Here is a 23841-nt window from a genome sequence, read left to right on the forward strand (position 1 = left end):
GTTGAGATAAAATGTAATTTTTGCTCAGAACGCTTCAATACAGCCTAACCTAAAATCTTGAAAAGTATTTTTATCCTAATATTCGTGACGGAAGGAACATTAATCTGGCCGCGAATCACACAGATATGAATTCATTAAGGATAAATTTTTAAATAGGTAAATTTAAACGGCAGAAAATCTTTTTGAAAATTGTAACGTTACGCTTGCGAGATTTATTATACGAAAGAAGCGCGGTTATTCTCCATTTAACCCTATTTAAAAATGTAGTAGAATTGGATTAAGGAGTAAATTTATCAAATGAGATCTAAGAAGCTTTCGTATATACTCCTACGCTACCACCATAATGAAGTTGACTGAAAAAAATTTAATTTCTTAATGAAACCTCGCTGTTGTTTAAAACTAGGGTAGTAGTTTATCTATATACGAGCGGTATTAGTCACAATGATTTAAACGTATTAGATTACTCTCGTATTAGAATAAATTGACTCGAATTAAAAATTACACCGAGATTAGAAACTATATAAATGTACTTGTGGTATGCTGCACGTATAGGATATGGAATTTTTTATTTATTTTTTAAATATGGAATTGTTACTCTTACTTGGTATTTGTACCATAACAATGAATTTATCATAAAACCAAATCACATTTTAAATATTTATAGGTACCCAAATTTTTAATTTTTACGTAGGTATACCCATCTAAATAGGTACAGTGTATTAAACGAAGGTATAGGTAAAGGTACCTATCGTTATTGATAGTTGAGCTACATTATGTACTTAAATGCCTATTTTGAAATATACTAGGTACCTACGTAATGTGGTGTACTACATAAAACGATTTGACGAATGCTGATGCGAGAATTCGACGAGCACCTCGTATGACGCATCTCTTCATTTACGCACAGCGACCTACTTTACCGTGCTGGCGGTAGCGTTGTGGATAATTTTTCACTTATCGTACCGAAAAATCACTTTTTCAACGAATATTATTTTCAATAGATAACGCATTGCATACTTTACTTACGTATATACCCAAGTAGGTACACATACGTACGTATATGTACATGCTTCCGCATAAACAATACAATTATACACATCATTGGTGAGACGAAAAACAACTTTTACAGGATGTAGTACACATAATAGTAATGTTCTTCATTTTAGGTACCATTTAGGTGTAACTACATTATGTGGTATACACATTACAGATATTATAAATGTAAACGTATCGATGATAATAATAGCTTCATCAACGGCCGGAATAATATTTATAAGAAAATACTCGAACTGTGTACCTCTCTATACCAAAGCAAGTATAGTTCAGGTACCTACTTTATTTGCATAGTGCATTGTAAGGTACATAAGTAGGTACTCGTGAATTGTGGGTACTACGAGTATGCTTTTCATAATTTCTTTGAGATGTACACGAGTACTACGTGTACGTTTATTTGCATACAGTGTGATAGGTTATGCACCCATACTACCTACCTACTCGTACATTTTTGATACACATTACAGGTACCTGTTACATTGATAAAATTTAAGCTCTAAAAAGGGCTTTAAGAAATTGACAGATAACGAAGTGAAACTTCACGATAAGATAATCGTTGCGTTGTTACGATGCGAAAATAACGCCAAATCGAAATTGTGAACTTTAATTATTTTATGATTCAATTCTATTTAATCACATACCATAGATAATGAGTAGAACCAGTCAGCGATGATTTACTAAAGTAGGAGTAAATTATCAGTCATGTTTACGATAACTGAATAAGTAATGATTGTGTACATATATTTTAATAATTCTCTCGCGTTTTCAACGCTTCATTCGCGGTTGCTGTGACCTAAAGAAAAGGGAATTGCAACTGGGAATTTTTCACGTGAAATTTTTAATAAATTTGAATATCGATCTAAAGTTTACCAATACATGGAAAGAGACTTAATATAACGCCACCAGAAAATATCTTACGTCGTTACTCAGAGAGAGACGAATGATAGAGAAAATTTTCAGAAATGTGACAACAAAAATAACTAACATTACCCACTTTCATTAATTTTCCAACTCATTGAGAGGTAATGCCACCCCTTGAGCGCGTTTGAATTCCTTCTTATGTAACGAGGAAACGTTGGGATTGAGAAAAAGCCAACTCCAACAAAGCATGTCCGGCAGTGGCGCCCACTGCCTATCACACAATGTTTTAAAACCTTTCGGGTGAAATTGTAACCGAAAAATTTGAAACGATCCAACACCCTGCTATCACGCTTCGCAGGGGCTAAACTGCAGTAGTGGATAGAGGTGAAGGGAGAGGGGGTGTTCCTTACTTCCCTGATAGTCAAGCACACTCGGTCGTTCTTTTTTCAAAGAGCTGTTAAAACTTTGTTTTATGTAAACGAAAGCTATAGCGGTTTGTATAGTTCTTAACATTCAAAAATAATAAAGCTTTTGAATATGAATTCGAGTTTCAAGTTGCATAACTGCATCTATAGGTAGCTAAATAGGTACCTACCAAATACTTTTATTGCATTGGAATCAAATATTAAGCAGACCAAGAACAGAACAGGGAAAATTCACCGACAGCTGACATCTTAAACGTGACATTGAGTAAAAAATAATATTAAAAGAAATAAAGCTAAATCGAGAGGGCATGTGTTCTATATAGTCGCTGTGACCACAATTTCAGGTGCTCAAGTTCATCATTTTTTGGATTTTATAGGTGCATTTTTGAAAATTTAAATTGCTCTGGAAGGGCTCAAAGTGAACTTTTTGGGACAAAAAAACTTGCTCAGTGCTCGTTGGGCATTTTCTCAATCGTACATATTTGAAGGTGATCGCAAAATTTCAGAAATCTCCGAGTAAGTTCAAAAATGAATTTTTGGCCATGTTTAAATTCCAGAAAAATTGAAGAAAACAATTTTTCAGGGAAGGGATGGTTATTAAAAATAGATGGTACCAATTTAATTTAGTTTTAATTAATTGACATTTTCAATATTAATTTTTTATGAGAAAGAGGGGGATGAGACGGGTGAGTCCCCTCTCACCGAGACTCTTCAAAATACTTACATATGCAGGGGGGATTGTGAAAGAAGTGAGAATTGAAAAATGGGCCTAAAAATTACCTACCTAATGGCAAATGAATAAACGAGATATCGACCCCAACCAGATGTAAGAAATTCTGGATTTAATAAACAGAGTAGGACACTGAAATATAGAATGAAAATAAATGCAGGCAAAATAAAAGTTAGGAAGTTCACAACAAATGATGACAAAATAGTGGCGATAGGGCCACAAAAAATAGAAAATGTGAACGAATTCCTGTAGTTGGAGCTCTAATTAACAAAGATGGCACAGATTTCAACAAGGCTTCCTACCCGAACGTTTTCGGGTACGGGTACGGATACGGATTTTCTTCTCAGAGAATCGGGCACGAGTATCAGGTATGGGAATTCCAAATTTTTTGGGTACAGGTATTCCATCCATTGATAATTTTCTTTACTTTTTGCCATTTTGGACAAAATATTGGTGGAATACCTGAATCTAGTACCTGATCTAGCAGGTATTCAGGTACAAAATAGTTTTATCGGGCAAGGGTACGGGTATATTCCTTATTTCATTTTTTCGGGTACTGGTATGAGTTCGGATAGGTACAGGGTACAGAAATTGATCGATTTTTGTTCGGGTATTTGGGTATGGGTACGAAGCCCTGGATTTCAAAGAAATCAAGACATGAATCATCCAGCTAGAACTCCATTCAAAACTTATGGACCTGAACCTCCAAAAGAGGACTATGCGCTGTTATGTATGTACGCGGTTACAGTTAATTACCCAAAATTAAAAATTTCGGTTCCTGGTTATGGGTTCCAAACAAATTACTGTAATTTTTTTCTGGTTAAGGGTTAGTAAATTTTTTAAATCCATTTCCGTGAAATTTCAAAAAAGTCAATTTTTTCAAAAGCAAATAACCAGTCGTCGCCTGTAAGGACTCTTCAAATCCAGACAAAGTTCAGAATGTGAATAAAAATGAGAAATTCATCAATTTTTTCAAGTTTAGCACAGAAAATACTGAAAAATTTTGATTGTATTTTAAAAAATTGGGGAAAAAATGAAAAATTAAATTATTGAGATTCATGCGAGCCATGGCAGGATATACATACAAGACGTGATAGGAAAAGGAATGAAGACATCCTGAAGGAACTAGGAACAGAGCCAATCATTAGATGGGTGAAGGATTACAGAAAGAAATGGCGAAGACACGTTGATAGAATGCCTGACGAACGGTCCCCTATGAAAAGTCAAAGAATATACTCCATCTGGCAGGAGAAGCAGAGGAAGACCGAAGAAAAAACTTGATAATACATCGGCGAGCAATTCTTCTACAGTTTCCCAGATGAGCTGAACAGCTCACCGGGCCAGAGTTCAATGATGATGATGATGATAATGATGTATTGACCATAATTAACCAAAGTTTTTCAAAGGTTACGTTAATGGTTAGGGAAATGAAAATTTCAAATTCAGGTCCGGGTTCTAATTTTTTAAATTTCGGTTAAAGGTTATTGGATAAATATTATTTCCCCAGAAATTTTTGGGTTAATTCCGGTTCACATCCCTCTGGCTGTTACCAAAGGCTACTGAGGATCTCATGGAAAGACTTAATTGCAACCAACAAAGCAGTCCTAGCAAGAAATTAAACAAAGAAAAATGAAGTATATACCTAGTGCACAAAATTTGAGAAAACAGTATTTTTATGCTAGTGCTAGGTACAGGGAAAAATACAAGGGTAAACAATAAGAGCAAACTCACCCTGCAAGACCCTAAAAAACACCATCAGATATGCTAGAAAATGAGTAATTTAGATTAATTGATGATGAACATAGGTACCTGCATAATCTCCAGTACAGAAGAAGAAACGCAACACTGACGACGATTTAAATTATAATTTTTCCAAAAGACTAGAATCCTAAGCTTTTTTTTCGATAAAATTTTCTAGTGAGTTTGAAATTCCCCCTAAAAATTTAAAAAAATTTCAAATAGTCTCGTCATATGAAAGTACATATATGATTACTATGTATGTACGCACATACGTATAAATGAATAGATTCTGTGTGCACAAGTAGGTAAGCCACACATCACTGAGAATTAGACCATAGGTAGATACGCTACAAACAAAAAAACTTCCATGGCCAACCCCAATGTAAAATTTATTCCTACTTAATTGTAACTTGAAATGTCAACGAACCCAATACCTCAATAAGGTATTAAACTTCATTAACTGTTCGATTAAAATTTTAAAAAAAAGTGTCTAAATGTAGATACTGGGTACCTAGCACTGCAAACCACGAAATATCGAATCCATTCTATACCTATCTATACTCGAATTAAATGACGCATAGCGTAAGAAAAGACCATTTTAATTTAATAGGACGTTTTTTGTTTATCTACCTTTGAAAACAAAAACAAAAAAACACCTACCCAAAGTACGAAAATACCGCCAAAAAATCACGCAACAGTAGAACCTATCTACTATTTATCTAAAAACTAGGTACCTACGTTAAAAGGTTGTATCGATTGTGGCGCGGCAATTAGCATAGTTCCGGAGTAACAACCAAAATTCTTCTTCTCTTATGTAGGTCAACATTTTTCCAGCGCGAAAAAAGAAAATGTTTGATTAGATATAAACAAAGGAATGTATATTGCTGAAAAGGAAAATATAAATAGGAAGTTATTACATATGCACGGAAAATAAATCTCAAAGCATTCACGCACTCGTCTGTTTTTCTGATTTCGAGATAACTATAGTTAGGTTGTGCATTGTAAATGTGCAAATACAGTGCATTATACTACATTTTATTATACGTATCCGGTATTGCGTTTAACTAAATAAAATTCGAAAGATCATTTTCATTTCATATGCGCTCGTACTCCTGAACATTGTCTCATATATGAATACGTAGGTACCTATATAATAGATATATTGGTATGAATATGAAATACCGCAATAATAAGTTATTTGAAAAGCTCGGATATATGAGGTTTTGTTCGTCGATTCTTTTTCATATTCGCGAAGTAACCTGTTTATACGACAGAACTTCTACGTAGGTAGGTAGGTAGGTATAAGTAAAATCAGAGTTACAGTTTCTAGTTTTATTTGCACAAAAAAATTATTCATTTTGTTGATTTTGTTCATCATTGTTCGTGTACCTATCTAGGTATCTTAACTACGAAAATGGACCTTTCGAGTTGTACTTTCATTTTACCAATTTAAGGTTTATGGACGTATTTCTCGTTTTGCATTATTATATGAACTGTAAGGGCAATGCTTTTTAAAAATCACATTTTCTATTATTTTTTTACAAAGTAGGTACCAATTTAAGAATCGGTGAATATGTATTTTGAACAATCAAACACATCGATCAAAACAAATTGCACTGCTCGATCGGAAAATTACTGAATTTAGATCAATTTTTGAAAAATTGAAAGTTAAGAGTTTTTTTGGTCGAAACTCGAAAGTTCAACTTTTAAAAATTGAACTCAAATTCGAAAATGAGATTAAAATTTTTAAGAAAACGTACATAGCGATAACTTCTATCCTTTTCCTCAATTTAGGGTCAAAAGGTGAGGGGTAAAAATCATTTTTTTCTCAACAAGTTCTGCAGTCTGGAGCCTGCTATTAAAAAAAAATAAATATTAAAAAAACACTTAAAAGATGCTGATAAGAAAACCCTCCTATACTTGCATCTACGATTGCGCCTCTGTTTTGCCAGAAAGATGAAAATTCCAAAAGACAAAAAATGCTCAATTATTAATTCTTTTTTGCTACACTTCCCCCCCCTTATTTTTAAATAACCTTCATTTAAAAAATTTATGCACCAATAATTTAATGCATTTAAAAAAAATAGGTAAGTCAAATTTTTCAAAAATGTTAAAATTTTAAGATTGTTTAAAATACTTATTTGAAAAAGTGTAAACTTTTTATGAAGTTTGTTCAAATTCTTAAGCTAATATGTAGGTATTTAATTCTACCCATTGGTACGTACCTAGTACGAGTACGTACCTACATTTTAGTTTTGATATGAAAAAAAAATACACTACCAACGTATTAAAGCACAAAATATAAGAAGACTGGCCTAATGATTTAGAAGGTATGTATTTAAAATTCGAGTCACCCTATTAACTAAACATAACGAAGAAATCTGTAGGTACTTAACACATTTACATTTTCGAAACATCTGCACAGGAAGTACCCAAACCTATTACGATCGGATTTGAACATTTAATAAACACTTGCTATAGTCCCTGCAAGTTGCCACGATGAACCACAGAGTTTTCATTCTTAGTAGATAGATACTATACTAATTAGGCAAATAATAGGTATCTATTCATTATTATTACTCAACTAGGTTACTTGAATCAGCTAAATCCATACCAAAATCATATTTAATAAAACTGCAAAGCATAAATACCTATTAAAACTTTAAACATCAGCTCGCCTTTAAAAAATTAAATTAAAAAAAAATAGTTCAATTTGAAAAAGGAAATCAATCAGCAGTCGAGTATCTGCTTACTGATAGGTGTACTTGGTTCAAACATGTGGTATGTTTTTATGGATAAAACGGTTGTTTACCCTACCAGAAATAACAAAATTAATTGATTTTGAAGGTTACCCTTTTCCTATCCATGGATTAAAGACTCGGAAGCTATTTACTTTGAATAGGTATAGGTCGTCGCTGACATACTAATTCCACGTAAGTCCAAAAAGTGAAATTTTTCAGGAGACACAAAAAACTGTTTAAAACGTTCATTTTATAAAAATTCCAGCAACTTTTCAATTTTATGTTTTATGGCAATACCTGGATGGTATTCGTCACACATATCATTACTTCAACATCAGTTAATTCAATTTTATTTAATGAAATGTGGACATACGAGGTTTTTTTGTAACAAAAACCTCGTATGTCCATGGTAATTCATGGCAAAAACCTCGTAAGTCCAGAGGACTTACGAGGTTTTTGTCCTTAAAAATTTGGACATACGAGGTTTTGTTTATTTGAAATTTTAAAACGGTCCGGTAGGAGCGCTTGTGAGTTGTTTGGACTTACGAGGTTTTTTCCATTCGATTCCTCGTGTTTTTTCCTATAAGAATATACAAAAAAGTGATTTTCGGTAAAAGCTGGACTTACGAGGAATTAGTATGTCAACGACGTAATGTTATAGTTTTAAGGCATTCAAATAATTTTAAATTAAAAATGGATAAGGTTGATTCGTCTAGTAAATTCAGTATTAATTAGGTAATTGAGTAAATACTTAGTAAGTAAATTCAAGTAGGAAGCTTAGTAGGTACACTTGGTACAACGTGGAAAATTCATTTTGGGCATCACTAGGTACAGATATTTTCCTGCGCTACCTCAATTTTAATTCTTTGTCGTGCAATAAAAGTACTTGTGTCGTTGATCTTTTCATTGGATGTTTATTTTGACTTTTATGAAAATACGTTTGGATGCGATTTTTTTAAAAAACAGTCTGTGGGGTTTAGACATCAGATATATGATGATGCAGAAGAGTAAAAATGAAAATATCAGCTCGATTGTAAAAGAACTTTTAGCTACTTTTTGACTAAAACATGTGATCATTGCACCCAAATAGTTGGGTTAAAAGTACCTAAATTCGCAAAAAAAAAAGGAAATCGATTTTTGAATCTCGACCTTATTTGCTCATTTCACTGCCATTGCTTTTTGTATAGGAAGCAAATAAAATTTTTGAGATATTCACTTGACCATGCTCAAAATTTTCAATGCATAAATGAAAGAAACATCACCACAAATTATTTTTGAGATATCATGTTTACTTAGGTAGATACATAAATGAATGATATTCAGCCGTTCATATAACCTTTCAAAATTTGAGTAAGCGGGGGGGGGAGACAGTTTCGTCCTGCCCCAAATGTTGACAAACTTCATCTTCAGGTGACAAAAAAATAGTCTTAAGAAAATCTTCAAATCAGATGAACTTTTTTTAGAAAAAAAAACTGAAAAAATTGTAAAAAACATAATTTCGAATTTTAAAAAATAGAAAAAATTGAATTTTAAACGAGTAGAACGATATTTTTAGTGTTGCTCATTTCCGTTTTATTGTTTCCTCGCTGGTTCAGCTTTTCATTAGTTTCTTACCTTTAAAAAAATCACGGATGATACGTTTGTATAGGTAGGTACTTAACATCAAGAACAACCTAAATAATGGTCTAAATACTCGAATTCAACACTTTGCATTTCAGGTTTCCATTTTTCCTATTTTACGAGTAGCTCTTTTTTCTTCCACTCAATACCACTTGATCACCAAAAAGTTGTGTACCTATTTCAAAAATCAATCGAACTAGGTAGGGACTGGGGAGGTTTTGTCTGGGTTTAATAATTCTGTTTTGCGATGAAATTAGCCCCCGAACAAACATTTTGCAAGGGGACTTTATACGTTGGGTGTGGGGTCATATTATTGAATTATAACTGGTTTAGTGGTTTTCCAAGTCAGAAAATCTACGAAGTAGGTACATAGATATTTGTAGATAGGACCCTACATCCACAGCAAAATTTCAGCTACCTCAATTATTTTTACTGAATGTTTCCAAATTTTTTTTGAAATTTCAACAGTTTTTGATCATTTTTAACGATTCTGATGATTTTCAAGTATTTTTACGTCGTTTCAAAAATGTTTTAACGTTTTTTGTAAATTATTATGACGAAGTTTCATCATCATGCTAGTAATTTTTAACGATTTGAATAATATCTAATTCTGTGTTTATTATGATTTACATCACTTTAATTAGTTTTTAAACATGTTTTAGGCAGTTTTTGCTCAATTTGGTCAAATTTTAGCAATTTTTGATAATTTTTAATGCTTTGAATGCTTGCTTAAAAAACGTGTTTATGTCATTTTACTCATTTTTAATATTTTTTTCAGCATTTCTCAGACAAATTTTATATGATTTTAATGCTTTTTTAGCGTTTTCGTTTCATTTTTGACATGTTATAATCATGTTTTGTGCAATGTTCATTAAATTTCACTGAATTTCGCCAAAAGTTCTACCAGTTTTAATGAATAACTTGCTCAGGTCACGATAGCATTAAGTCGATTGAATTTTTGTTAGTAAAGTTGCCTACAAGAAATCGGGACCAATAACTTTAAAAGTGACTCAGTATTAACCGAAGTTTACTGTAAATTCTTCCAACGTCTCAAAAGCGAACTTGAGCTCAGGTTTCGATGCACCTACATGTACCTAATCGAAAAGCACGAATATATTTGGTAGTAGCTGCTCATTTGAATTTTCCACAATTTTTCGAAAAAATGTTTCCAATATTCAAGATGGATTGCTAAATAAGACTCGCGAGTATTTACATCAAACATAAATCCCCCCTCCAGGCCCTGACGACGTAGATTAGGTATCCTTCTTTGCACTAAAAAATTGAACTAAGAATTTCAAATTTTTTGGATTATTTTTTTGTTACAAATTGAGCAATAAAATCTTTGTTTCAGAAATACTTCAAAATGTCTAGAATCCTAGATTTTACAGTATATGGAGTGAGCTAGAGAAGAGGGTGGGAGAGGTGGGGGGGGGTCAGAATTTTTGACATATTGCATTGTACACACACGTAAGTATACTAGATACCTACTATTCGAATCTTCACACACGATTTCTCTTATCAAATTAATTAAGCAGATATACCTAAGTACCTACTATACGAGAACCTAGTCACGTTTTTGGGTCATTCTTTCGCCCTGAAATGGCCAAAGGAAACAATCACACAAGTTTGCCCAGAGCCTTTTCATATTGAATCATTTTTCAAATAGAATCCCATTACCTGCCTTATTTCAACAAAAAAATGAAAAACATTACACTTATACCTACTTCACAACAGGCTTGAAAATTATCATTCCAATAAAGGCGACTTATTCATATATTCTGATCCACTTCCATACGAAATACTCTGCTACAACAAGTAAAAGAGAAGCGAATCCTGACCTTAGTCTCTTATAACACAACCTCTAAGTCTTATAACAGGATATAGGGTTTTCTGTTTCGTGTTTGATGTTATGCCGGATTAATTTCAAAATCGCAAACGAGCTTCAGCGTTACCACCTTAATTACTTCGCGATGAGCAATTTTTAATAAATAGCCTACCTATTTCTCATGTACTCTCAACTCTCAAGTTCTATGTAGGTACCTATCTATTTACATCTACTGAATTGATGTAACACGAGGTTAGATTCTAAGAATTCATGATGGTAAACATGGAATAATAATGAAAACATTTTTTAAGAAAAAGTATCCAAAATAGTAATTGGATTTTTCGCATGAGATGAAGCTTCGAAGATTTTTGAGATCAGAAATCTTAATTTATATTTTTTTGCACTTATCTAATGATGAAGCTACTTTTCCATTCCAAAAGTAGGTAAGAGTGAAAATACAGTATTATCTAATCGCATGTATCACCATGCTTCATATAATATTTAGATAAGTTTTGAAGCTGAGCAATTATCGGGTAAAAAAAATGAATTTTATGCACTATTTAAGTATTTAATAGGTAAGTACTTCGCTCTATCTTCGTTTTGTTTTCACACAAAGAGGAAGAGGTGTCGAAGAAAGTTCTTATTTTAAAATTTTAAAACCTTGGGATGTTTGTGCGTGCGAAAAAAGTACCTGGATTATTGTGGAAGCATGCGCATGCGACATCCGAGCACGAATTATATTATAATTTTTAATAGTTTTATTATCAAAACGCGACCCTGCAGAATTTTTTATTATTTTTTCAATTGAAGCACAGCTTGATTGTATAAAATGTAGGGGATTTCGCGACTTAACGATTCTCTTTACTCGAACAAGAAGAAATGGGTTTTGAGAAACATACTTATATTTTTCGCCTTCGTGAAATCTACTAAACATTACGAGTTTATAAGGTTGTATGTTGATTTAAAGAATGTAAGCCGGTCGATTACTTGGTAAAACATCGCGAAATTTACAATTTAGGTTACTAGTCTATAACCAAAATATATATGATAACTTTGACTCAGCATATAGCTATAAAGCTCAGATCATGTAAAGAGATGGAAACCTGCATGTCAACGATGAGACGCGGTTTACAGGTTGATTAATACACGCACATTACTGTATATGAAAATCAAGTCTGAAACGACACCGCAGTGATTTACTAGGTACTTCTGGCTTTGAAAAATTAGTGCCAAATTCCATTACGAAATGGCCTGTAGCCAATATGTATACTCCAGATAGCGAGAGTAAGTAACCTCTTCTCTGCACAATGAACGTTGATATGCAAATATTGATGGTTTTCTCAACCTTTAGAGCTCCCTTTACGTATTCTTCGGTATATATTTTGAATTCGATTCGAATTACGAATATAATTTCACGACGGTTTTCTATATACCTACAGATAGAATCGAACAACTAACTCACTTTCTATGGAAACGTCCCATAGACTTCATTTATACTTCATTTTAATGAATTCTCCTCGTGAATACGCCGAGTTCTTCTACATTTGTGGTGGTGATTTTTCATTTTTGACTCCGATTTTTACCATATTGAAAGACGGATGAATAGTCGCATAAATGACCGAACTATACCGCAAATATCACAGCAATTACATGTTAATAACGAATACACGCCTTGGGGCGTTCGAGTAAAAAAAAAAAAAAAAATTGAGTCGAAATAGAATACGCGAGATCACTGATTATCCCGTGTTTAAAACATTCATCGCAGATGAGAAAAAATTTAGTTGTTTTTTAAGATGTATGAAAAATATAGATATACATAAACGTTGTAATTCGTTAACGTACACTCCGTCAGAAACGGAAGGCCTCCACTTAACTAGCGAAATAACGGGGATGTCAGCGCCGTATTTTGACGCATGCGTGTCGCTAACCAAGTCGGGCTTTTAGGTATCGTTATACGAGCGCTGTTTTCACATCGCCAGCTGATACGATTCATCGATTGGCGTTGAAACCGTTCGGTTATATACCGTAAAAGCTCCGCAAAATTGGCCCAAATGAAGAAGCGCCACTGTCGATTTCAAATTTAGTAGGTACGTACAACTCACTTACCAACGGAACGTATACAAAAATTAACTCGATCCCAAGACTGAAAGGTAACTAGTCGAGAGAAATCGGCCCTGTAATACCTCTCGCTAACTACCATCTCTGCAAATTTTCACGCGTTTATGGTGTTCGTTTTAATGACCCCGGTCCGCCCTCCCCTGCCTGGCTCATTTTTTAATATGCAATTCTCGCTGAGTAAGATATTACGAAACGGCGTTGGCCTGCTGACTGATATTGTTTCGTGCTACGAGTAGGTAGGTAGAAGAGGTACCTGTTTCTTCGGATGTAGAAATGGAAATGAGAATAATAATGCAAAAGCCAAGGCTGAAGAGAAACAGGAAAAGAAATGACTGAACCAACACCGAAAAAATGCATACAGATAGGTATAGCAATTCTTTGCTCACGAAAATGACAATTTATAATGAAAATATATTCATTTCACTGGCGTGAATTTTATGGATCTACGAGTACCTACGACAGCAAATAATTTGGTTCCAATTTTTTTTTTTTTTTAAAATTAAATAGACGGAGTAGCTCATCTTTAAAATTCAAGAGTCGACAGTCGAACATCGTTTGAAGAAAAATCAATCTGAAACAAGTTTTTGGACATAAAAATTAAAATAGCTCATTTTGACAAGATGAATTTTGTCCTACTTGCGAATTGATGGAGTCACAAATAAATTTTGGTTTTGAAAAATCTTGATTCAAAGAATGATCGAGTTGAAATGTGAGCCAATTTTAACATGGGGAAAATTTTGTCCAGCACCTACTAAAATTTTAAAAGTTGTTACTTACTGCTCGAAGGTGCTGGAAAAAAATTTCAAAAAAGTTGTAGGGAGGGGGGGGGGGTAAAAATGGATTCTGGCGTAAATTATTGTTTTTGGTAAACGAGGTGTCGTTTCCATATGAATCGAACCCCCCCGAACATGAATATGACGTCCAATCTTATGCTACCCTCATCCACACCCCTCCAGCGCCTCTGCCCCCTTCTCAATTTTTACTATATTAAAAGTTGAGCTATTTTCGTTATGTATGGTGTTGTTTCTATATGAATCGAACCCCCCGAACACGAATATGACGTCCAATTTTACGCTACCCTCATCCACACTCCTCCAGTGCCTCTGCCCCCACCTAAACCATAAATGTTTTCACAAACTCTGATCAATCTTCTACAAATAATTACTCGGGTTGTTATTACTTTTAAAAGTATGTTTCGCTAAGGTTGAAAACTCAACGACATACCTACATACAAAATTGCTAAAAATTCGAATAAAACAATGACCATCGCAAGGTTCAAACTTTAACATTCAAGTTTCGAGGTTTCCATTCGTGCCAAAATGACACCCAGCATTATGAAAATAGGTTTAGCATTTCAAATAATAAAAATTGAGGAGCTGGTTGTAGCCTGAAAGGCGATGGATGAGAGTAGAGCTAAATTGGACTTCATATTCGTGTTCGGGGTGTTCGACTCATATGGAAACGACACCAACATTATGAAAATATCTGAACTTTCAATAAAATTGAGTTGGGGGCAGAGGCGCTGGAGGGGCGTGGATGAGGGTAGCATAAAATTGGACGTCATATTCGTGTTCAGGGGGTTCGATTCATTTGGAAACGACACCAATATTACGAAAATAGCTCAACTTTTGATATAATAAAAATTGAGAAGGGGGCAAAGGCGCTGGAGGGCTGTGGATGAGGGTAGCATAAGATTGGACGTCATATTCGTGTTCGGGGGGTTCGATTCATATGGAAACGACACCTCGTTTACCAAAAACAATAATTTACACCAGAATCCATTTTTACCCCCCCACTCCCTGTAAGTTTTTTCAATTTTTGACCACGGCCCACCAACAATTTTTTTTTGAAAAAAATATATGTTTTTTAGGGGTTAAAAACACATTTAAGAATGCTATTCGCATTTTTGTGCCGAATCATGATCATTGCTAAAACAGGCAAACAAAACTTAAAAACGCCATTTTGAGGGGAAAATATGGGGGAGGGGGTTGAAATTTTTTGTGGGGATACCTCTTATGGATGTTTACAACATACCAAAAAATTTAAAAAATCGGTTCACATGGGGCTGAGAAAAAAATGTTCATTGTAATTTCAGAACAGGAGGGATTTCTCAAAAACGGGGGGGGGGTCTGGGGGGTCTGAAACTTTCGTGACGGAAGGTGCATAAGGGTATCAACCTTCAATGCAAATATCAACCCTGAAGCTCTCGGGGGCAAATTCACCATACTTATCCACCTATAGCCTTTTCAGGATTTTGTTCAAATTTGTTATCTTAGAATTGATAATGATCGGCGATGGAAGGTAGGTTTGGTACCTATCGTTTTTGCTGGTATCTCTCATAAATATCACCTAAAGGGGGAGATTTATTCGACTCCTGACTAGCTCAGATGGGAGTTCTCTTGAGTGACCATTAAAGATTCTAAGTCATCAAAGTACAGAAATGATCAACATTTAAATACCATTTATGTACAAGTTTTATTCAGTCAAGACATTCACTACATCTACATTATTTATAACATATTGAAATATGTTATTGATTTATTAAATGCGTTCAATCTAGACAGATAGGATGGTGCTTAAGGCACTTCTCCTGGCAGATACGACAATTACACATGGAATTGAGACCTTACTAATCAAGTATCATACTACGATTATGTATGCGAAAAATGTACCTAATGACGTGAGTGAGGAATCCATGCTCCATCCCTCACGTCTAATGACATCATCTATTAATTACGATATGGTTATAATTAATATGGTGGCTGAGAGACCACCGAGTAAGCTTTCACTTACCATAAACTGCTCACTGTCACACCACCTCTTTTCCTTAGCCTACCCCAATACTAGTGGCTGTCGGTGGCTGCTTTACGACGAGACACACGTATCACACGCTTCATTCAAGATGCCTAGGTTTATCTTGATATGACCGCAAAGGTTATAATCGTCGGATCATTACCTCAGAGAATTAATTAATAACTACCAACGATTACGATAAACTCAAATATTATCTTAAACACACGCGAGGTGGGTTAACCTATGAATAATGTAACTCTAGGCTAGGCCTGTCGTTACATACAAATTACTCCTGAACCACATACTTCGACGAGGATCTTGCCACGGCCGATCGCAAAAACCAAGTGATGATACCTTTCAATCGTCGGAAGCTCGTGCCTCCTTCACGATTGAAAGGTATTGTTCACACCCTATGTAATAATATTTTCCCACGTTACTGGAACCCTCTTTACTAATAGCAATAAATCACATCGCGTAAAGGGTTACCCTAAGATCTATCACCTAGCAGGTGGAGGCAGATTGCACCATAACAATTGCCCCTTCGTGGGTTTTACTCAGGGAGAGAGTAAATCAGACGGAGAAAAAGCACGGATCATGATAAAAATATGAGCAAATCTGCCCCCCCGCTCCTCTGCACCTATTCCTCGCCCTAGCGGTACCACTGCCCCTCCGTACTTTTGCTGCGATGATGCAGTGCTATTTCTGGGTAAAACAGTGTCCAAGAGATGGTTCGGAGGCGGGATTATATGACATGAAGTGTATTGAATATGATTTCTGCACTCAGAATTGGAACACTGAGTTACCAATACACGTATAGGTACAAGATGAAAATGTCAATCATATTGCAGAGAATTGAAAGGTAGACTTTAAGTAGACTAATCAGTAACGATTTTTTGTGGAATGTGGTTAAAAAAAAGCTTTCTAGGTTTTGGTTTTTTGAATACAAAAAAAAATTTATCGGTGTGGAGTAATAATTTAAAAGATGACAATCTCGGTTTTTCGAGATGTAAAAAGGGTTAAATGCTGAGCATCTTTTTTATCTAAGTAGCCAAATTATCAAATATCAACCTCGTAGGGACGGTCAAGAAGAGGAAGTGAGAAATATAATCACTTGATTTTAGCGATCGATACATATCTTACTATTTTGCACTGTTTTTATGTGCTTGTTCAATTTTTGAACAATCGTAACGTGTGGAGGTATATTGCCCTCTATACTTTGCTGTATTCTGATTTCAGAAATACATAGTTCGTAAGGATACGTAAAAAAGACTAGTTCTCTATCTTGGTATGTGGTCCAGTGATAACTTGTTAAATTTAGCCTAAAATTTTTGAAAAAATTTAGAATTCCTAATTTCCTATATGACGATTTAATTTTTATGGCGTCATATAATGTTTTTGAGTTGTCTATAAAATTTTTGAATAAGTTGTGACGATCAAAAAATGAATCTAAAAGGTTTTTATGAATCAAAATTTGAAGAAGAAAGAATATCCTGTTCTAAAAAAAAGATAGTTTAACGTCACTAAAAAAAAAATATTTTTGATATAAGATTCGACATAGAGGTGTTATGCAGTGTTAGATTCGTGTGATAGCTTACATATTTTTAAAACTAGTAATAACGCTAATAGTAACAATAACACGTATGTACAAAATTTTACAAGAAATTAAATGATATAGATATTTTTTGAATTTTTCATTATAACGAGAAAATAGGACACATTGTAGGGTCGGGTCATTATAGTTTTTCAAAAAATAAGTTTAAAGAGAAATGAAATTATGAAGGATACAGAATGTATTCTGAATCGATTACTTTGTTTATGATGAGTTGTCGTTGGTAGATGGCTTCGTGGCTGGAGACACGGTCTCACTGTACCACCGATGTAACGCAGCTCCTCTACGACGATATCTACGATGATCATATGTCTCTCGTATTAACTAGGCATCAAAAACAAGAAGGTATTAGTTTTATAGAATTTATTGTAATCCAATATATACATGCGTTTTATATTGGATTATTTCGTCATTTTATAGGAAAAATAAAATTAGTAAAGGTATTTGTTTGATACTGTTACGATTTATTCATCCTGTTGATCTGCTGAATCCGGAGATGGTCGATTTATGTAATCATCCAGGATTTGATCGGCTGACCTATTTTCCGCCTCTCTTCCTGCTTCCTGAGCCCACGACGGCGTCTGAGTGGCTACTGTCGTTGATGAACTGGGTTCACTTGGCTCATTGTGCTGTTCTTCTAGGACTAAGCGAGAAAGATTAGGTTCTACAACTGCGACAGGTCGGAGGAGTTCACGTAGTAACTCTCCTGGCTGTGGCGAGCTTGGTTTCGAAAGGGTGGCCGTAATAGATTCGGTCAATGTTGTTAAGAGTTTTAAAGAATCGGTAGAACACGGTGACTCGTTGTTATTGTCGGGTGAAGCAGAAGTGGAGGGAATCGGATCGTTGTTTACAACGTCTATAATAGGTAGGTCATCGAACTTAGCAGGGTCATTGGGTTTTTGTGTCGGTTCGTCCGCGTTTGAAGCGGAGGGTTGAGCGTCTGAGTGATCTGATCTGTCCAGATCACCTGTCTCATCGTCGGCACAAATACTATCATTGTTTTTACATTCTGGAATGAAACGTTTCCTAATATTGCGAACGATTTCAGCATATTGAGGAGATAGATAATATGGACCTAAATTATTCCATTGTGTTAATTCCAGGTGAATGTTGTCGAAAAGTTCAGAAATTCGTGTAACTGTACCTCCTAGCACTCTGTCCCATTCATGGGCCAGAACTTGGTTGATTTGGGTAACATAAGTAGCATTTAAAAGCTTATGCGGAATAATGGGTAATATGATTAGTTCTTTTACACCCTTATTCTTAAATAGAGTGCATAGCTTTTCCATGCTATTGAAAAAGTCCGAATAAGAGGTACCTATGATTACGTCGTATGTACCTATAGCCAACATAATTCTCTGTGGGAGAAATTTGAAATTATTTAGATAGTTTACTAAGTCGGCTGCTAGGAGGTCTTGTCTGTATAATTCGGTACTTATGAGGCTTTCGTATGGTTTACGGGCTGTAAGGTATTGAACCATACCAAACATATGTCCGTCACCCATCATTAGGATATTATGAGCGAAAATTACGGCGACGTAAATTTCCTCAAAAACTTCTAACCCAGCTGCAGTGAAATTCAGCGGGTAACAATTTATCGGGTAAAATGGTAACAGTTCTGTAGAATCTGTACCGAATCTTTTCAAATAACGTCTATGATTTGTCCAAGTTTCAGCCGGAGGTGCTCTTGTCTTGGGTGTTTGTGGACGTTTAGCACGTTTGGGGCTTTTGGCAGGACGGCCACGAGTACGTGGTCTACCTCGTCTAGTTCCCAATCCGCTGGGGTTCCAAAATTCTTTCGGTTCGCTTTCGTCGCAAGAATCAATACTAGCGCGTTTTTGTCCGTTGCTCTCTGTTGATTGGTTCAACGCAGAGGGCGATGGATTAAGGGGATTTGAAAATTGTGGGTATACCGTTGGTACAGGTGTACTCACCGGCTCGGGTCTTTTGAATAATGTTTCAGTTGAACATGAACCGATTGCGGTACCGCCGCAAAACATTAGCGGTTGTTGCCTCATTGGCAAAAAAGTTGAAGAAGTTGGGGTCGAAGTAGTTGAAAAGGGTATAGTTGGGTGCGGATTTTCGTAACGAAAAGTCGATGTACCAGTGGGATATTGTGGCGGGTACGCAGGCGAATGAGGTTGTATAGGTATAGGGTCTATGTTCGACGTCGATGTTATGTTTTGGGGACGAAAACCCAGAAACATATTATTCATCTGTTGGTCGAGGGCCATATTGTATTTCACCTGAAGATTTGAGAGCTCACGCTGGACATCGTCCAATTGTGCGCGCAAAGACGAATTTTCTCGGGACATCGTTGCCATAGACGCTTGCATGCGAGAATTAAAGTCTCTCTGCATGGTTAACTGATTTTGTAAATTCTGTGCTCGAGCATCAGGATTTACGTAATGGATCATCCTTGCGGAATGGTCTATGGCCGAATAATCTACTTCGGAAATTTTAGAATGGCAGTTTGGGTGAAGGCACGATGCCACTTTCGTGTTGTGCGCGTTAATTTCCAAACTTTCAGCAAGATGTTGTTTGAGACAGCTAAGATGATATAAGTGTCTGCAAACGGTCAGATAAATTTTGTCCTGGCCGGGCTCAGAATGAGGTCCAGTCAGAGTTAGGGGTCTGGTACATTTATCACAAATTAATTCGTAGTGATTCATGTTTTGGAAAAAGACAAAAGAGAGGGATACGAAAAATACGAGAAAATTATTACGCGACTGTCTAGGTGATGGCGGAAAGGTTGCGAAAAAATTCTATTTAATCCCTTGATTCGTAATATGATGTATTATATTACGAGTGTCCACTTTCGGCGAAAAAACACAATATTTTGAAAAGCAAATTTATAAGCAATTTCGCGATTAATAATTCAACGAATTACGTTACCAAAAGTTGATACTAATTGGTTCCTCGGCAGGTTCGCTGAATTCCACAGTCAAGCTCGGTTGTAGCTGGATATGATACCTTGGTCCTTCTTGATATTGGCTTCTAAGTTCCAAGTCCAGAGAGGAGGTCTGCTCAGTACAAACGACACGACTAATATGATCGAGATGATTTGGAGATGTCGCTCTTCGACTTCGATCTTTTGAGTGGATCCTTTGGTTTTACCGTTTCCTATATTTCTCAAAAAAAAAAAAATTTAATATATTCACCTCTTTTACCTATCGATTTTTCGATACATCTGTATCATTCTTTTTGTTGAAAGTCCGACAATAGGGGTGTATGTTTCGTCCATTTGAAGATATTCATGAGTAAGGGAGAATGAAGATGTGCTAACGGTAAAGGTAGTTACTGTTTTTTGGAGTTAATAGGAAAAAAGGAAAGTATTGTTTGTTATGAGTGGGTTCTTTCATCTATGAAGTATGGGTATTTATACATTAGGTGAATGGAAAGCTATGTTGTGATAACTTGAATGAATGGATGAAGTGGTTGTTGGCTTCCTTTTGTTTGCAACGGCTTTGATCACTTGAGGATGCATTGATCTATTTGTCAATGGTTTTGTTCGATACATTGTTCTCGTATGTGTCGTTGGCGTGTGCGGTGCACCCTTACTACCGATCATCTTCATAGGTGGACTAAAAGGATCGTAAAAAAAATTTTATACATTTATTGGCAGGTGACTTGTTTCAATAAGTCAACCCTCTTTCGTTTTTATTCTATTAGTATTCTAATTGTTACATCTATTAAAGTATAATTTGCCGCAAAGGCAAGAATATGTTTAATCGTATTCTATATCGGCGTCTTTGTGCTCTTCATTCATATGCTATTTTGATGCGTATGCTCTAAATGGCATTTTTGAGTGCATCTTTGTGTACAAATAATAGGTATTATGAATGAGTTTCCAGAATACGATTTTACAGTTAAAGCTTTATTTACCAAAAAGGCGTGAGAATTTGTGTTCGAGGCATTATGCTCGAATATGTGCTTGTATATAAAAAAGGTATATTCGGACCATCGTAAAAAAAAATTAAATGACTAGGCAAGTGATCTGGTCATAAAAGACACTTGCTTGACGGTCCGATTTATTATTCATATATGTATAAACTAAAAAATAATTAAAAAAAAAAATAAAAAGAATTCGAGGCTTTTGAATTACAAGCCTGTATTACGTGTAACGAATCTATTTGTTCGATTACATGTGTGATTATTTGTATATTGTAAATAATAATAGTGTGTGTGTGTGGGTGGATTATCACACGAGTATATCAAAAGTTGGGGCAATTGATATGGTAATTTTTGGAATTTTTTTGTATAATAATCCACCGTGTGAAATATTAAGCGTAAGCTTTGCAATCAATGTTGCTTTTATATCTTTATATAGTTAAGTGAAGTAATTACAAGACAAAGATCTAAGTAATTTTTTGATCATGCAATCAAAGTACCAGATAATTACAACGACGAAATCGGATTCGAGTTTCATAAGAATCCAGACAGAATTATACGTCTGATCGCGCGTTTCATGTAATGATTGTCTCGTGTGTTACTTGTTCCTAAATTAAATTATTTAATTAACTTCAATTGATGGCTTTTGGATCTATTCTGTCCGTGAGCTTTGAAGTTTTGTGCTTTGACATGTAGCTAAAACTAGTCAACCTACTGTGGTTGTTCACTCGAATCGTAAAAAGATTGCCTTACATTGTTTTTTTTTGAATTTATAGATCGCTGCTATAGTGAATAGCGATCTTTGGGTATCATGTTGATCGAAAAATCAACGGAAGATTTCCGTTTCATATTGGCCAATGTAAGTAGGCTTTGAGTTTTCTGAATGCTACCTACTTTTTGGGGCACTTGCTTCTGTGCAATTGGATAGGTAGCATTTTGGTAGGTCTAGGTTGACTGTATCGACTGTGTAACCTATTTTTAATTGACCTACCTCAAAGTTGCAATTATGGGTAATTGCAATTTTTTAGGAACTTGTCAAAGGGTTAATGTACTATATATTAAAAGATCAATCGATTATGATTGATTGCATGTTTGTAGGTCTATATGCCTATCGAATATGTTTTCTATGTGGATCTAAAATGTCCTTTTACGTAATTTTTATTTGTTGTGTGTATGCTACCTATTTTTATTTGGGGCAATCGTATTTTGATTTAAATTGCGTATAAGCAGCATACATGTTTAGTAGGTCTATCCTGCCTATCTAAACTTGTTCGATATGGATCTAGAGTGTCCATTATCAAATTTTTGGTTGGTTTTTAGTTTGTTTGTACTACTTATTTTTTGGTGCACTTGTCTCTGTGACATGTTGCATAAGTGGTACCTGTTTTTGATAGGTCTATATGCCTATTCTAAGGTTTATTTTATTAATAGTATGCTACCTATTTTGTGGGGCAACTGTTTTCTATTTTAAATTGCGTAGGTAGCATGTATGTTTAGTAGGTCTATTCTGCCTATCTAAACTTATTCAATATGGATCTAAAGTGTCCTTTTATTGAATTAATTGTTTATGTGGTATGCTACCTATCTAGGGCAATTATTTTGGTATGAATTGTATAGGTAGCATTTATTTGCTTTATATTTTCGTATTTCTAAATTAAAAACCCACCCATCATGTTTGATTAATCCCTGTAACATGTTCAAATTAATTGAATGTGATTAAAAAATGGATTTTTTGCGCTCTTTCTATTAAAAAATATTTCTAAAAAGGGGAATAAAATTCCAACCCCATACAGAAATGATTTTTTTGTTAAATTTCATTTGTTTTATCTTAAAACAAAAAGTTTCTTGGAAGAATAATCATATGAAATGATTATGTTAATTTTTAATTTGTTTATCCATATTAATTTACATTTGTGTTGAAAATTTTCGTAAAAATGCCTGGGGGTTACTTCATTATTGAAAAGAAAATTACTAGGGACATCCGGAAAGAGGTCAACCGGGAAATCTTGAGAAGAAAATCTGACTAGTCTCATGAACATTGGTCATCATGGTATTTTGAAATTTTATAAATGTCAATTTCAAATTCTCCTGTATATTTTCGGTAGTAGAGAGAATTTCGATTATCTGAATAATTTTACCAAGAATTCTGTCTATTATTCGGAACCAGTTAACATTGAAAAAGAAAGGTTTAAGAATTCGATATGTCTGAGGATGACCTATTTTTTTTTTTTTTAAAAGTTCAAGGAGAACCTAGAGAACGAAGGTTTTTGTTCCGGAATTGCAATAATTCTACCAAGATTCCTTTCTATTGACAAGGGATCTGCAATCGCATGAACGCATGTGAGTGTAGTGTAGGTATTTAATTTCCTTCTCAAAAATTTACGTATTCGAAAATAAAGTGACAACTTTGATGAGGAGTTTGTGGTAACTTTTGA

At 34.8% G+C, this 23841-nt stretch overlaps 1 protein-coding gene across 1 annotated transcript in view; it reads right to left on the reverse strand.

The window, feature by feature from the left end:
• Dhit (Double hit) overlaps positions 1-12877 on the reverse strand; it is a 60643-nt gene extending 47766 nt beyond the window's left edge. The window contains exon 1 of the mRNA XM_065356759.1: positions 12458-12877. The gene's annotated coding sequence lies outside the window, so the exon portion shown is untranslated. The remainder of the gene's footprint in view (positions 1-12457) is intronic.
• Between the last annotated feature and the right edge of the window lie 10964 nt (positions 12878-23841).

The sequence above is a fragment of the Planococcus citri genome, chromosome 3 (assembly GCF_950023065.1).
Source record: "Planococcus citri chromosome 3, ihPlaCitr1.1, whole genome shotgun sequence".
Taxonomy (NCBI): Eukaryota; Metazoa; Arthropoda; class Insecta; order Hemiptera; family Pseudococcidae; genus Planococcus; species Planococcus citri.